This window comes from Schistocerca gregaria, chromosome 1, assembly GCF_023897955.1.
Source record: "Schistocerca gregaria isolate iqSchGreg1 chromosome 1, iqSchGreg1.2, whole genome shotgun sequence".
NCBI classification, from domain to species: Eukaryota; Metazoa; Arthropoda; class Insecta; order Orthoptera; family Acrididae; genus Schistocerca; species Schistocerca gregaria.
The window spans coordinates 551,498,522-551,516,865 of NC_064920.1; positions in this window are offsets into that span (position 1 = coordinate 551,498,522).

Genomic DNA, 18,344 nt, shown 5'->3' on the forward strand with positions numbered 1-18,344 from the left:
TCCATCCTCCACTATTTATTACCTTTCCGTCTCTGTTCCACTGCCACTTTCTCCTTCTCTCTCAGCATAAACAAGTGCACATGACAAAGGTTTTGGAACATTTTGAAAACTGCTGAGGAAGGTAGACTGAGGCAACAGGTATCCACACCTTACAGTCAATCTTTTAAACAGGATCATATTCGCCTATTTTTCGCTGGTTTCTTTCTTTTCCCTGGTACAGCTGGGCATGTCACTCATCTGAAAAGGACTTTATGGGTCAGTAAAATTTTGGTAGTTTAGTTATGTGAAACTGAAATAACGCAAAACTAATTTTATACCTCAGATCGGATTTTACGCGCACAAGAATTTTGCATGTGCTTCAGTACTACGTCATGTTGTTGTTGTCTTCAGTCCTGAGACTGGTTTGATGCAGCTCTCCATGCTACTCTATCCTGTGCAAGCTGCTTCATCTCCCAGTACCTACTGCAACCTACATCCTTCTGAATCTGCTTAGTGTACTCATCTCTCGGTCTCCCTCTACGATTTTTACCCTCCACGCTGCCCTCCAATGCTAAATTTGTGATCCCTTGATGCCTCAAAACATGTCCTACCAACCGATCCCTTCTTCGAGTCAAGTTGTGCCACAAACTTCTCTTCTCCCCAATCCTATTCAATACCTCCTCATTAGTTACGTGAACTATCCACCTTATCTTCAGTATTCTTCTGTAGCACCACATTTCGAAAGCTTCTATTCTCTTCTTGTCCAAACTAGTTATCGTCCATGTTTCACTTCCATACATGGCTACACTCCAAACAAATACTTTCAGAAACGACTTCCTGATACATAAATCTATATTCGATGTTAACAAATTTCTCTTCTTCAGAAACGCTTTCCTTGCCATTACCAGTCTACATTTTATATCCTCTCTACTTCGACCATCATCAGTTATTTTACTTCCTAAACAGCAAAACTCCTTTACTACTTTAAGTGTCTCATTTCCTAATCTAATTCCCTCAGCATCACCCGATTTAATTTGACTACATTCCATTATCCTCGTTTTGCTTTTGTTAATGTTCATCTTATATCCTTCTTTCAAGACACTGTCCATTCCGTTCAAATGCTCTTCCAGGTCCTTTGCTGTCTCTGACAGAATTACAATGTCATCGGCGAACCTCAAAGTTTTTACTTCTTCTCCATGAATTTTAATACCTACTCCGAATTTTTCTTTTGTTTCCTTTACTGCTTGCTCAATATACAGATTGAATAACATCGGGGAGAGGCTACAACCCTGTCTCACTCCTTTCCCAACCACTGCTTCCCTTTCATGCCCCTCGACTCTTATTACTGCCATCTGGTTTCTGTACAAATTATAAATAGCCTTCCGCTCCCTGTATTTTATCCCTGCCACCTTTAGAATTTGAAAAAGAGTATTCCAGTCAACATTGTCAAAAGCTTTCTCTAAGTCTACAAATGCTAGAAACGTAGGTTTGCCTTTTCTTAATCTTTCTTCTAAGATAAGTCGTAAGGTCAGTATTGCCTCACGTGTTCCAACATTTCGACGGAATCCAAACTGATCCTCCCCGAGGTCTGCATCTACCAGTTTTTCCATTCGTCTGTAAAGAATTCGCGTTAGTATTTTGCAGCCGTGGCTTATTAAACTGATAGTTCGGTAATTTTCACATCTGTCAGCACCTGCTTTCTTTGGGATTGGAATTATTATATTCTTCTTGAAGTCTGAGGGTATTTCGCCTGTCTCATACATCTTGCTCACGAGCTGGTAGAGTTTTGTCATGACTGGCTCTCCCAAGGCCGTCAGTAGTTCTAATGGAATGTTGTCTACTCCGGGGGCCTTGTTTCGACTCAGGTCTTTCAGTGCTCTGTCAAACTCTTCACGCAGTATCGTATCTCCCATTTCATCTTCATCTACATCCTCTTCTATTTCCATAATATTGTCCTCAAGTACATCGCCCTTGTATAAACCTTCTATATACTCCTTCCACCTTTCTGCCTTCCCTTCTTTGCTTAGAACTGGGCTGCCATCTGAGCTCTTGATATTCATACACGTGGTTCTCTTCTCTCCAAAGGTCTCTTTAATTTTCCTGTAGGCAGTATCTATCTTACCCCTAGTGAGATAAGCTTCTACATCCTTACATTTGTCCTCTAGCCATCCCTGTTTAGCCATTTTGCACTTCCTGTCGATCTCATTTTTGAGACGTTTGTATTCCTTTTTGCCTGCTTCATTTACTGCATTTTTATATTTTCTCCTTTCATCAATTAAATTCAATATTTCTTCTGTTACCCAAGGATTTCTAGCAGCCCTCGTCTTTGTACCTACTTTATCCTCTGCTGCCTTCACTACTACATCCCTCAGAGCTACCCATTCTTCTTCTACTGTATTTCTTTCCCTTATTCCTGTCAATTGTTCCCTTATGCTCTGTCTGAAACTCTGTACAACCTCTGGTTCTTTCAGTTTATCCAGGTCCCATCTCCTTAATTTCCCACATTTTTGCAGTTTCTTCAGTTTTAATCTACAGGTCATAACCAATAGATTGTGGTCAGAGTTCACATCTGCCCCTGGAAATGTCTTACAACTTAAAATCTGGTTTCTAAATCTCTGTCTTACCATTATATAATCTATCTGATACCTTTTAGTATCTCCAGGGTTCTTCCACGTATACAACCTTCTTTCATGATTCTTAAACCAAGTGTTAGCTATGATTAAGTTGTGCTCTGTGGAAAATTCTACTAGGCGGCTTCCTCTTTCATTTCTTAGCCCCAATCCATATTCACCTACTATGTTTCCTTCTCTCCCTTTTCCTACACTCGAATTCCAGTCACCCATTACTATTAAATTTTCGTCTCCCTTCACTATCTGAATAATTTATTTTATTTCATCGTACATTTCTTCAATTTCTTCATCATCTGCAGAGCTAGTTGGCATATAAACTTGTACTACTGTAGTAGGTGTGGGCTTCGTATCTATCTTGGCCACAATAATGCGTTCACTATGTTGTTTGTAGTAGCTTACCCGCATTCCTATTTTCCTATTCATTATTAAACCTACTCCTGCATTCCCCCTATTTGATTTTGTGTTTATAACCCTGTAGTCACCTGACCAGAAGTCTTGTTCATCCTGCCACCGAACTTCACTAATTCCCACTATATCTAACTTTAACCTATCCATTTCCCTTTTTAAATTTTCTAACCTACCTGCCCGATTAAGGGATCTGACATTCCACGCTCCGATCCGTAGAACGCCAGTTTTCTTTCTCCTGATAACGACATCCTCCTGAGTAGTCCCCGCCCGGAGATCCGAATGGGGGACTATTTTACCTCCGGAATATTTTACCCAAGAGGATGCCATCATCATTTAATCATACAGTAAAGCTGCATGTCCTCGGGAAAAATTACGGCTGTAGTTTCCCCTTGCTTTCAGCCGTTCGCAGTACCAGCACAGCAAGGCCGTTTTGGTTAATGTTGCAAGGCCAGATCAGTCAATCATCCAGACTGTTGCCCCTGCAACTACTGAAAAGGCTGCTGCCCCTCTTCAGGAACCACACGTTTGTCTGGCCTCTCAACAGATACCCCTCCGTTGTGGTTGCACCTACGGTACGGCCATCTGTATCGCTGAGGCACGCAAGCCTCCCCACCAACGGCAAGGTCCATGGATCATGGGGGGAGGATACTACGTCATAGGCTTCCCAAAACCCTTATGAAGATACACAAAATCTTTCCGTGCCACATCACTTCATCAACTACATTTTCGTCTGACACTGGATTTTACCTACTTATTTTACGTGTGTACAAATAGTTTAACTTTGAATATTTGTACATCGGAAACGGATTAACATCTCAAGAAAATTATCAAGTAGGGCTATGCTGTCCGAGACCGGGATCTTAGGAAAATATCGTAAAAATTTCAGCCATTTTCATAAATGCCTAAAAAATATACTGTTAAAATTTGAACAATTTTCTGCATATTTAGATATCCACTGCTACTAGCGAAAAACGGTTAAAAACACGTTTTCGGTTTTTCTCTGGAAGCATCCAAGAACTAAATAGTGTCTCCATGAGCTCCTTAAGGTACCCCATAGACTACATATAATGCAAAAAGAACCAACTGATTCGCTCCATTTGCCTAGGCAGGAGGAAGTGCGTAATATTCAAACTTTGACCCTTTACTGTAGTACAGCTATAGTAAGACGAATCTTCTGTTGGTTACACAATTGGTACCTAGCTCAAGGGCTATCCAAAGCACTTAGCCCTATGTTTCTGTTAGCAATAGAACCCGAGGTACGATTCCCGGAAAAATGCAGTTTTTATGCGCGACGTTTTGGAACATACTGGTGGCGCGTGCTGTCGCATGCGTATCGATGTCTTGTGAATTCTGACTGCACATCACCGAATATTTCACATTACTCGTCAGAAGAAAAACGTCCCAATCTCAAAAGGCCCTCGTTTTCGGACTCCTAATTATGGGAACTTTCCATTTAGCTTTTATCAATAGTACCTACTCTCGGAATATATCTTCTAAACACGCTGCATAAGCGCCTCAGAACAATTCATACTGGTAAGCGACTGCGAACGCTATCCATATAATACCTGCGTAGTGTCGCGCCACTTGCTCTAATACATTCCTTTCGAGTGGTTCTCGAACACCTCCGCTTGCTAATCTGAAATACGAATACGAAATTTATCTTTTATTGGTGTGTGTGGGAGGGCTAGGGGCAGAGACACGTAACGCAATTATTGTTTTGTTGAATCGTTCAAGTAGTATATCGAGAAATCCTTCGATATGCAGTTATTTAACAAGGCGGATCAAATAAGCGCTGTTGCCGAAACTTTTATTGCTTTAACGTTTGCTAGAAATGTTGGTCCCCATGAACCATGGGCTTTGCCGTCGAGGGGTGGCTAGCTTGCTTCAGGGATACAGATAGCCGTACCATAGGCACAACGGAGAGGCATCTGCTGAGGGGTCAAACAAACATGGATTTCCTAAAGAAGGGCAGAGGCCTTTTCAATAGTTGCAGAGGCAACAGTCTGGATGATTGACTGATCTGGCCTCGTAACACTAACCAAAAAGGACTTGTTGTGCTGGTGCCGCGAACGGCTGAAAGCAAGGGGAAACTACAGCCGTAGTTTTTTCCCGAGGCGATGGAGCTCTACTGTATGGTTAAACGATGATGGCAAAATATTCTGAAGGTGAAATAGTCCCCCATTCGGATCTCCGGGCGGGGACTACTCAGGCGGGTGTCGTTATCAGGAGAAACAAAACTTGCGTTCTACGGAAAGGATCGTGGAATGTCAGGGCCCTTAATCGGTAGTAAATTTAAAAAGAAAATGTATAAATTTAAGTCAGATATACTGGGAGTTACTGAAGTTCGATGGAAGGAGGAACAGGAATTCCTGTCAGGTGAACACAGGGTTATAAATACAAAATTAAATAGCAGTAATGCAGGAGTAGGTTTTATAATGAACAGAATAATATGATAAGCTACTGTGAACAGCATAGTGAATGCATTATTGTAACCACGATAGACACGAAGCCCACACCCATCACAGTAGTACAAGTTTATACGCCAACTAGCCCCTCCGCAGATGATGAATAGATTAAAGAAATAAATGATGAGATAAAAGGAGACGAAAACTAAATATTCATGGGGAACTGGAATTCGATAGTAGGAAAAGGAAGTGAAGGAATGGTAGGCGCATAGGGACTGGGAGGAAGGAATGAAAGAAGAAGTTGCATGGTAGAATTTTGCGGGTTTTGTATGTGGAAGAGGCCTGGAGGCACTGGAAGATTACAGACTGTTTGTATATTCCTTAGACAGAGATATAGGGACCAGATTTTACATAGTAAGACATTTCCAGGGACAGATGTGGACTCTGATCACAATTTATTGGCTCTGAGCTGTTGATTGAAACTGAAGAAACTGGAAAAAGGTGGGAGATGCGACCTGGATAAGTTGAAAGAACCAGTGTTTGTTGAGCGTTTCAGAGGTAGTAATAGGCAAGAGTTGACTATAAAAGGGAAGGAATACGGTAGAAGAAGAGTGGGTAGCCTTAAGGGAAGAAATAGTGAATGCAGCAGAGGATCAAATAGGTAAAAAGACAAGGCCTAGTAGAAATCTTGGATAACACAAGAGATATTGAATTAAATTGATGAAAGGAGAAAATTTAAATCTCCAGCAAATCATGCAGGCGATAGGGAACACAAACGTTTAAAAAATGACACTGGCAGGAAGTGCAAAATATATAAGCAGCAATGACTAGGGGTCAAATGTAAGGATTTAGAGCATATTTCAGTAGGAGAAAGATAGATACTGCCTACTGGAAAAGTAAAGAGGTCTTTGGGGAAAAGAGAAGCAGCTGTATGTGGAAAATTAAAGAGGTCTTTTGGGAAAAGAGAAGCAGCTGTATGACTATCAAGAGCTCAGATGGAAAATCAGTCCTAAGGAAAGAAGGGAGAACTGAAAGGTGATAAGTAGTACACAGAGATTCTATGCAAGGGAGATGAATTGATGAATTGGAGGGGAGTATTATACAAATGGAAGAGGACGAAGCTGAAGATGAGAGGACAGAAATGACACTGCGAGAAGAACATGACACAGCTCAGAGCGATAAACCGCAACAAGGCCCTAGGAATAGACGACATTCCGTCAGAACTACTGATAGCCATAGCCTTGGGAGAGCCAGCCATTACGAAACTGTACCATCTGGTGAGCAAGATCTATGAGACAGGCGAAATACCCTTAGCCTTCAAGAAGAATGTAATAATTGCAATTCCAAAGAAAGCAATTGCGAACAAAACAGTTGCTGACAGGTGTGAAAATCACCGAACTATCAGTTTAATAAGTCATGGTTGCAAAATATTAACATTAATTCTTTACAGAAGAATGGAAAAACTTGTATTCCGCAGAAATTTAGGAACACGCGAGGCAATACTGACCCTAAGTCTTCTCAGAGAGGATAGGTTAAGGAAAGGCAAATCTACGTTTATATCATTTGCAGACTTAGAGAAAGCTCTATACAGTGCTGACTGGAATGCACCATTTGAAATTCTGAAGGTAGGAGGAGTAAAATACAGGGAACGAAAAGCTATTTATAACTTGTACAGAAACCAGAGGGCAGTTACAAGGGTCGAGAGGCATGAAGGGGAGGCAGTGGTTGAAAAGGGAGTGAGACATGGTTGTAGCCTATCCCCGATGTTATTCAGTCTGTATATTGAACAAGCACTAAAGGAAATCAAAGAAAAATTTGGAGTAGGAATTAAAGATCAGGGAGAAGAACTAAAAACTTTGAGGTTTGCCGATGACATTGTAATTCTGTCAGAGACAACACAGAACTTGAAAGCGCAGTTCAGCGGAATGGATAGTGTCTTGAAAGGAGGATAAAAGATGAAGACCAAGGAAAGAAAAACAAGGCTAACGGAATGTAGTCGAATTAAACAGGTAATGCTAAAGGAGTTAGATTAGAAAACGAGACCCTCAAAGTAGTAGATGAGTTTTGCTATTTAGGCAGTAAAACAACTAATGATAACCAAAGTAGAAATGATACTAAATGTAGACTGGTAAAGGTGAGAAAAGCATTTCTGAAGAAGAGAAATTTGTTACTGTTGAATGTAAGTTTAACTGTTAGGAAGTCGTTTCGGAAGGAATTTGTCTGGAGTGTAACCTTGTATGGAAGTGAAACGTGTACGATAAACAGTTCAGAAAAAAAGAGAATGGAAGCTTTCTAAATGTAGTGCTACAGAAGAATTTTGAAGATGAGATTGGTCGATCCTGTAACTAATAAGGAAGTACTCAATAGCACTGTGGAGACAAGAGATTTGTGGCATCAGTTAACCAAAAGAAGGACTCGGGTGATAGGACACATTCTGAGACATCAAGGCATCGCCAATTCAGTACTGGAGGCAAGTGCGGGGATTAAAATCGTGGCGGAAGACCAAGGGATTAATACAGTAAGTAGATTCAGTAGGATGGAGGTACCAGTAGTTTTTGGAGGTTGAAGAGGTTCGCAGAGTATAGAGTAGCATCAAACTACTCTTCGGACTGAAGAGTACAACAGAAACGTATAAATAAGCTATAAATCTTTCGTTTTCTATTTTACGAACACATCTGTCGGATACGTTTAACGTTATCTGTTTCAATAAAGCTGAGAGGCGTTTCTTTATAAACAGGATATCGTTCATGACATTTATTGAAGTTGCGGAGAACCATGCACGCAAAATGCCGAAGTTTCATATTTCTCATGTCACTATCGCGTACTCAAAATCTGTAGCCTAGCATCAAGGCAATAAGACAAACGTACCCCCTCCCATCCTCACGCCGTCACACTTTTTTCTGTGGGGGTGGGTTGATTATTTGTTGCTTACTGAAGCGACTGTCCAGTACATCTACGTTTATGTTTAAATGATTATTCTGCAATTCAGTTCACAATTAAGTGCCTGGCAGAGGGTTCATCGAACCACATTCAAGCTACTTCTCTACCATTATAGTCTCCAACAGCTAGCGGGAAAAATGAACACTTAAATTTTGCCGTGTGAGCTCTGATTTCTCTTATTTTATTGTGATACCATTTCCCCCTATTTAGTTGGGTGCCAACAAAATATTTTACACTCTGAAGAGAGAATAGGTGATCGAAATTTCATGAGAAGATCTTCTCGCAAAAAGACTTTCTTTTAATGACTGTCACCCCAATTCGTGCATCAAATCCGTGGCACTTTCTCCCCCATTTCACGATGAGGCAGCTGCCCTTCTTTGATGTCCTCCGTGAATCCTGTCTGATGCGGATCGCACACCGCACAGCAATACTCCAGTAGAGGGGGAACAATCTTAGTGTAAGCAGTCTTTTTAGTAGACCTGTTACATTTTCTAAGTGTTCTGACAATAAATCGCAGTCTTTGGTTTGCTTTCCCACCATTATCTATGCGATCGTTCCAATTTAAGTTATTCGTAATTGTAATCATGTGGATGACTTCACACTTTTCACTGTTTAGAGTCAGCTGCCACTTTTTGCGCCGTACAGATATCTTGTCTAATTTTCCAATTAGTTTTGATCATCTGATGACTTAATAAGGCGGTAAATGACAGTATCACCTGCAAACAATCTAAGAGAGCTGTTCAGATTATCTCCAAAATCGTGTATGTAGATTAGGAACAGCCGGGGGCCTACACCACTTCCTCGGAGAACGCCAGGTATTACTTATGTTTTACTCGATGACTTTCCTTTCAGACAGGAAATAACGAGTCCCATCGCACAACTGAGACGATAGTCCATAGACACTGAATTTGATTAGAAATCGCTTGTGAGGAACGGTGTCGACAGTCTTCCGCAAATCTAAAAATATGGAATCAATTTCACATCCCCTGTGTGTGTCTTACAAGAACAAATTTTTTTGAATGTGTGTTGGCTAGTGTTGCAACGGTACCTACTGCTGTGCCTAGAAAGATCAGAAGAAAGAAGTACTCAACACGTAAAGCGAAAGGTGATCACCCAACTAATTGCTCCTAAGAAAACAAACTTAGCAGAAAGTGAAAGCTGTGAAATCTCACGACTCTACAAAACCAGTATTCTCAGCTGTGTACGAAAACTTCTTCGTGCTCACATATTTATGACTAAACAGCCTGTTCAGAATTGCATATCATAAAGTTACTAGTGGAAAGATCAAGTGTATTTTTTTTTCTGTTAACGTCTGTCCTTCAGATATCAAAATGGTTCAAACAAAGCCTCTGCATATCTTCAGTTCTCTCTTCGAAAGTCATCCGATTCTGCATACAAGATTGAAATTTTTCTTGTTCCTGTCATCGTCGGTACTGTTGCCTTTAATATTCTGTAACTGAGCTGCGTTGTAGGATTAGAGTGGTTAAAATGTGTCCTTCCTATTCTTCTTAGACTTAGCATTTAATACAAAAATTGCATTTGTCGAAACGAGTACAACTACTAAGGCTAAGTAGTCGTGAAACTATAATGTTAGTAACTCATAGAATAGGTTATTCAAATCATTCTTGCAGCACACCCTGTAGTTGATGAATACTAATTCCGTGTTTCGGAATGTCTTAGCGGACCAGGTTTCTATCTTAATGTTTCTATGTGCATTAAGGCAACGTTTAACATTCTGTGCAACTGACAGGTCCCTGTTATTTCCACAATGTGTGGAACATATTTCGCTATTTCTGCCGTTTTTTCAGACCTAATATCAACAGATGCACTAGTAGCGTCGCTTTGCCAGAAGTCATCAAAAATTGAAAGCCTCCTATATTTCCTTAGCAACAATACATTTTGTCGCAGTCAGTTTAGAGTCAAGTTGTATATGTCATCCTGTGACCTCTGGTGTCCGTCACAGGCACCATGGTGAGTAGCGCATGCAGTGCTGCTATCTTGGGGCAAGAAACCGAACTGGTTGGAGATCTACAAGTTGAAGCGCGGAAAAAAGTCAGCCCTGTTTAATATTGTAATATCGTACAGTAGAACCCCTCTAATCCGTCACCTTCGGGACCGGGACCATGGTCGGAACGAAAATAAGGTCGGATTACCCGAAAAATCTAATATTTATTGCAAAAAATATGAAAAGACATTTAGTACAAAAAATTAAACGATTTAAGAAATAAAAAACGTCTACTGTAATATAAAAAGATGTTTTTTACACAGTGCTAAACAATATACTAACGAAAAAACGTCTACACACACTATAATATGTATTGGTCTTAAAAGGAAAACGACAAACAAATTACAGTATTGTACTGTACTTCATAACGTATAAACGATATATGCTGTAAACTAAAAAATGTTTATAGCAGTGTATACAAAAAAGAAATTTTTTACAAAGAAATAAACTACTGTACATATAAACTAAGAAATAATTATACTGTATACAGTGTTTTTACAGTAAATACGAAAACAAATTAATTGGAAAAAAATAAGTGATACATTTTTGTGTATCAGATGTTATTCTAGATTTACCTGCAGTGTCCCTCCATTTTTTTAATCCACAAAACGTCCATTGGAGTTGAAGTTGGATTCGGATCGATGTGAAAAGGAGTTTTTGCATCGCTGTGTGAAATCCTGGTGGGGGGTTCGTCTTCGCCGTCCGAGTCCTCACTCACAGTTCCCTGGCTAACAGCGGCAACAATCTGGTCGTCATTGAGCTCTTCAAAAGTGCCACAGTCTTCGTCACATTCGTTGATTCACTCTTCAACTTCATTGGCAGGGACGTTCGGCTCCAGAGTTTGTAGATCTTTAACGATTTCCAGGGCGTCGTTGTTTTTCTCATCTTCAGTATGCTCATTTTCAGTCTTCACTTGTGGCCAAAGCTTACGCCACGATTTCTGTAGTGTGTCAGGTTTCAGTTCATCCCATACTGCAGCGATTGTGTAGATAGCATCTTTGATGTTCAGGGATTTCATTGCCTCAAGTAAGTTATGACCTCCTTCAGATTCAGCTCATATACTTTCTGCGATATCGCCTTTTTAACCATTGGACAACGCCCTGATCCATTGGTTGGATGAGTGAGGTCACATTAGATGGCAGAAAGAAAGCTTTTATGTCCCCTTCCTCAGATTGTTGTGATGGTGCGTTATCCAACAGCAGTAGAGCACGAACAGGCAGATTTTTTTTTCTGCAAGTCTTTTTCGACCGGTGGTACAAACTCGTCGAAAAACCAGGATTTAAAAAGATTGCAGTCCATCCAAGCAGATTTTTGATTGCGGTAATAAACCGGCAAGGAAGATAAGTTTATATTTTTGAATGCCCTTTGCTTGTTAGATTTGCCAATGACGAACAAGGGGAGCTTGTGGGTACCATCTGCGTTGCTACAAGGAATGACTGTTATTCTGTCTTTTATAAGTTTCATTCCTACCACGGATTCATTTGAGGCTGCGAGCGTTTTTATTGGCATCATTTTAAAGTTCAGCCCTGTTTCGTCGATGTCATACACTTGGCAGGGTAACAGTTCGTTTTCTTCTACAATTTCTTGAAACTTAACAGAAAATTCCTTAGTAGCTGCAGCATCGGCAGATAGTTTTTCACCGGAAATAGAAAAAAATGGGACACCATGACGAGTTTTCCAACGATCAATCCAGCCTTCACTGGCAGCGAATTTACTTTCGGCTTCCAGTATTTTGTGCAAAACTATCGCTTTTTCCTTGAGAATTGGCCCGGATATTGTAGCTCCTTTCCTTCTTTCTTGACAAAACCACATCCACAATGCGTTATCAAGCAGTTCAAATTTAGGCTTTTTTTTTTAGTGTTTTGCGATTATTCAGAGTGTTTTCACCATCAATCGTAACTGTATAGAATTCAATGTCTTTCCGATTCTTCCTCCAATCCTTAATTGTCGTAACACCTACATTCAGTCCCTTTGCAATTTTTTGGAGCATTTCTCCTTCGTCCAGTCTTTGTGGCACTGCTAATTTTTTCATTTAGTGAAAGAGTTACGTGTTTACGTTTGAATCCAGACATGTTGAAAAACAACTGTACAAACCAACCTATAGTATAACAGTATGCATAGCGATAGACACCGCAACTATGGTCCGACAGGCATCCAGTCAGTGACAAGTTGGTACAGGCTCGCTAGCCTCAGCATGGTTGGACTAACCGGAGTGACGGACCGTCCAAGGTCGGATTAGAGGGGTTCTACTGTAATAATACTGCAGTAATGCACACTTGTAATAACAAAAGTTTTACTGTTGAAGACACAAAACAGGCCATTAAGTAGGCTGAGACACGGGATGCGACAGAGGCCGTAGGACTCTCATCAATCTATTATTTTGATGCATGAAGTTCGTAGCGTTTTTGTTCTGCGTGTTGGTATTCAGGTTTTTATGGGTTTAACTATTGATTAACTATTGATGTTTGAGTTAACATACTGTCATTTTGTCATTTGGATATAGTGAGCGCAGCTGTGGATTCTGGAAAACGGGTGAATTCCACGTGGAGAAATCGGAACATTTATGACAAAGTCAATAGAGGGGTGACAACAGCGGTGGTAGCCAGAAACATTTGCGCCGTGTATATGGATAGTGTCATTGAATAGAGCGCTGGAAGAAAATTGTTTTTTCGTTTATACGTAGGGTCGTTCTGCAGGAAGATCTTCGGGGTCTGAAGAAGATAGTATAAACTCTCTAATCCACAATGATACAAACCAGTGTAATCGACAACTGACAAATTTGATGCACTGTGATCATTCAACATCCTGCGACATTTGCTTGCAATGGGGAAGGTTCAAAAACTGAGTATATGGGTACCGCATGCATGAAACCAAAATCACAAAAACCAGCAGGAGGCCATATGTGCATGTCTGCTTGCTCTTAATCAATTGAATCGTGAAGAACACCGACCATTCCTATCCTGTATTGTTACTAGTGACGTGAAATGTTGTACAGAGACCTGCGCACATCCACGAAAGATAATGTTATGCATCTGGTTTAACATCGGCGGTGTGGTGTACTACGAATTGCTTCTCCGAGGTGTAACCCTCGCTGCTGACTTTTGTTGTCAACAACTGAGACGTCTTGCAGATGCAATTCATCACCAACGTCCAGGAAGACTGCGCGAAGACTACTGCAAAGCTGACAATAAACACGATACAGGTGTTGGGTTGGAAAGTCATTCCGCAGACGTCTTATTCACCTGATCTTGCGCCCGCCAGACGGTAACAACAGGGGATACTATGTAGGCTTTCCCGGAGTAATAAGTCTTGAAAGTCTCTTTGAGTTTGCTGCTGGATCCTGAAATCTGAACGGTTGCCTTTAGAGGACGTCGAATTGCAATCTTGCGTCAGTTCTCAACGGGACTCATCAGCAGAAGCAGCATTTTCTGAAGATGGCGAGCAGTTGGATCGCCGAAATGTCGAGTCAAGTTGATTTTAGGATCCGGCAACAAACCCGAAGAGACTTTCAAAAACAGGGGATACTGAAAGAACTCAAAAAATCAGGAGCTGCTTTTAAGGTTTCAGTTGATGAGCTGAATGAATTTTTCTCAGCATTAGCGAACCCTAGAGTTGAACTCTATCAAAATTACGGTTCTGCAGTTTTGGAACACTATGTAAATGATAGGTTACCGGTAGTATTGGTAGCACTGGCAGGGATAGAAACATAAATGAATGTTTAAGAGAGAAACTGGGAGTCGGTAATTTTCCTTTCTCTCTCTCTCTCTCTCTCTCTCTCTCTCTCTTTAAATTGCACATAATTAGAATTGTTAGTCCAATGTTTATTTTATAGCCTTACAGAATATAAATTAAATTTTACAAGTAATAAAAATTAGTTGGTCGTGTAACTTCTATGCTTTTATGTAACCAAAGCAATTACTTTGATGCAAAGTACCATTTACATGCGCAAACTTAAAAATGTATAATTATTGTTGTTACTTTGTACTCAATAGAACATTATTTAGGATGATCGAACACAAGAGTTTCCTCTTAAGCGACTGTTGTTTATGAATAACAGAAACATGTTTTAAAGAAGTTCGATGAAGAATGTTTGATAAATTTTTATTTTTTCGTCTTTTTTATTTTCTTTTCTTTTTTTAAAAAAATTACCTTTTTGTTGACGAAATTGCAGTTTCTTATGCTACGTGAACTTTTTTTTTAAACTCTAAGTGTCCTTCTATTTCGCGTTACAGATCAACAATTTTCTAATGAAACTTGTTTCACAATTTCAGTTTTGCTGTAAATATTGTTCACTTTTAAGTAAAGACTGGAAGGTAACTACGTTTACACAAATGTTCTATAGGTTACCCAGCCCTTTATTGGTCCTCACTCAGTTGCTAGACAGTTCATTGCTACTGTTTTTGCGGGTAATCTGATAAGGCGCAGATCGCATACACGAAGAAAATGATGATTATGAGGTAACGCCCCAATAGATATGCAACACATCTAATCTGCCGGCAATACGGTTACGACCTTCACTGACCACAGCTACCAGGGAAACTACCGTGGTCTGCGCTTACTTACGATAGTTTACGGTAGCCTGTGGTAGTTATAAGTCTAGTGACACGTCTTGCGGCAAAGAACTATTGACCCCAAGACTCCCCAGGCTACGTAACTAACCCTGACATTTTTATCCTAAAACACACATATATAATGAAAATGTATTCTGAATCGATAGGTACCGACGGTACCAGCATAATCCAGCCCTTGTGGCCGAGCGGTTCTAGACGCTTCAGTCGGGAACTGCGCTGCTGCTACGGTCGCAGGTTCGAATCATGAACCGCGCGACGGCTACGGTCGCAGGTTCGAATCCCGCCTCGGACATGGATGTGTGCGATGTCCATAGGTTAGTTAGGTTTAAGTAGTTTTAAGTTCTAGGGGACTGATGACCTCAGAAGTTAAGTCCCATAGTGTTGAGAGCCATTTGAACCAATTTTTTCGAATCCTGCCTCGGGCATGGATGTATGTGATGTCCTTAGGTTAGTTAGGTTTAAGTAGTTCTAATTCTAAGTGACTGATGACCTCAGGTGTTAAGTTCAAAAATGGTTCAAATCGCTCTGAGCACTATGGGACTTAACACCTGAGGTCATCAGTCCCCTAGAGCTTAGAACTACTTAAACCTAACTACCTTAAGAACATCACACACATCCATGCCCGAGGCAGGATTCGAACCTGCGACGGTAGCGTTCGAGGAGTTCCAGACTGAAGCGCCTAGAACCGCTCGGCCAGATGGACCGGCGATGTTAAGTCCCATAGTGCTTAGAGCCATTTGAACCATTTGGTACCAGCATAACCATGATCAAGAATATTTTCGATAGCTTAGTACCTGTATAAACAGTCATATTTAATTTTTCTCTCTTGAATGGAGCAAAGCCCATTTCAGAGAAAAGAGCATAGTGCGATCTACACCACTTTTGTACTGATCTAATGTTAGAGGTATCTCATCGATTATGTCCTTCTGTAAATACAATTTCCATGCGGACAATCTCTAGCTTTACCTAAGTGCCAGACCTTGAGATATCAGTACTGTAATCTTGAAAACGAAAGATGATCTATCCTCGGAGGTAAAATGGATGCAAAACCTAGGACCTAAAGTACTAGTAAAGGCAAAAAGAAATCACAAGTAATCTTACTAATAATCAAAAGTTAATAAGTTCAAGGTTCCGCAAACAGATGCTCCCTATTTTACTCGACAGTATTCCAATACCATATCATAAAGCAGTGAAGAACGTAGGTGTAGCTTTGGATAAGCATGTCAACTGGACAATACTGTCGCCATGTGCTGGAATACATTGCCTTATCGCTATGCCCTCAAATAGTTTCGCAACATATTTGTGAAACGTAAAATCGAGCAATCTTTCTTCCTGCCGAATGTCTTTTACTGTGATGTACACAAAAAACTCGTTTATAAGGGCCTCATTAATCCGGCTTCCCGGTGTATCCGTATTCATGTTTGTTTCCTTTTCGTTTTTCTTTTAACGTCAAAATGTGTGTTACACAACTGGTACAAAACGGTGTATGTACAATTGTTAGGATGGCACAGTAGGCGACACAGTGATGGCCGGTGCGACGCTTCCAAATACCGTTACCATAGTGAGTGTGTATGTATTTCTTACATAGAAGTTGTGCCAGCATTGTTCTTTCCCCCCTGTTTCTGACAGTGCTTAGCTGAAATGGCTTTGAAGAGAAAAAGAGTGGTTGTTTCCATGGACAAGTAGTTAACAGAACAGACATACGAGAATTGCTTAAAAATATAGCTGCAGAAACTGATGCAGCGACATCAACAGTGTCAGAGTGGAAGCAGAACTGAAAAGAATATGAATATTTCTGCCTAAAATGATAACTACAGACAGAACCGCGTTACAATAAAGAAAGCTAGAAGTGAAACACTGAATGGAGCATTATTCGTCTGGTTAAGTGTGGAAAGTGAACATGGTGTTTCGATACCCAGTCCAATACTGGGGGAAAAAGTGCTAAAATTAAACAGCAAGAAATTCGTCGGCGAGCCTAACCTCACAGCCAGCCAAGCTTGTTTGGAAAGATGGAAAGCTCGTCACGGCATACGCCAGCATGCAGCGACGATTGAACGTTTTTCTGGGGATGCAGCAGCTGCAGCAAACTTCAAAAAAGAATCTGAAAGAGTCATTTCCTCGGAGGACATCAAATGTCTACACAGAAGGCAGCTTCTGGGGAAATTAATTGAAGAAGAGGGGAAAGTTGGTGTGATTTCTGTGTTGAAATGTTGCATCTTCTTGATGTAAGCTACTGAGGTATCGATTTTAAAGTCATGGAAAGCAGTATTGCATGCTATTACTGATTATAGCACTGAATTCATGGGCTATGTTCTGTCGTTGCAACTAAACGAAAGGCAGTTTATTTCTGCCACATTCCTTTCACTTCATTTATTTATGAATCATCTTTACCTAGCCAGTAATGTATGTTTGTTTTTATACACATATTGTGACTTCTACGTAATACATTTTATCATATGTATAATAAGAAACATGAATTATAGGCCACTCAATATGCCTCATAAATAAAACAAGCGAGACGCATGCAACTAAAGAACGACGGAAAACGGAAAAAAATGACAATCTAGAACAGAAGTTTGTGAGATTGGCAACACCTCTCTCTCCTTGAAATGTCTGCAACCGAGCGAGGTGGCGCAGTGGTTAGCACACTGGACTCGCATTCGGGTGGACGACGGTTCAATCCCGTCTCCGGCATTCCTGATTTAGGTTTTCCGTAATTTCCCTAAATCGCTTCAGGCAAATGCCGGGATGGTTCCTTTGAAAGGGCATGGCCGATTTCCTTCCCCATCCTTCCCTCACCCGAGCTTGCGCTCCGTCTCTAATGACCTCGTTGTCGACGGGACGTTAAACACTAAGATCCTCCTCCTCCCTCCTCCTGAAATGTCTGCAGACAGTCCTGGTAGTTCGGATGTAGACAATGGTGATACAGTTACCCGATTGCTGAATGACAGTGATCCTGGTTACAGCATGCCGCCCGCTCTTCTTGGGAGAACGACATTGATGGTGAAATGGACAACAAAATTGGCGTTTCAGGAGGAGAAATAATGCCTAATGCAGAGACAACAGCGCATCTGGAAAAACTAATGGTTCGTCTAGAACGTCAGCTGGAAACAAATCGGGCCGACCTGATATTAGTGAAAGATCTAAGATATGGCGCTGCTCTCAAATGCCACACAAAACAAACTTACACACTATTTCAGTCAGTACACATGGGTAGACTACAGTGAGCTGAAGTACTCAAATATTGCCGTCCTACCTAAACTCTCTGGCAAGTGGCGCACTCATGCGGTATTCGCATGAGCTTCTTCAGAGGGCACTGGTGAGTCACGTATTGAGTGTGGAAGAAGATGCAGTCTCTGTAACAGTCCTGAATCTTGTCTTTTCTTTACAGAGCATAGGTAAAGAG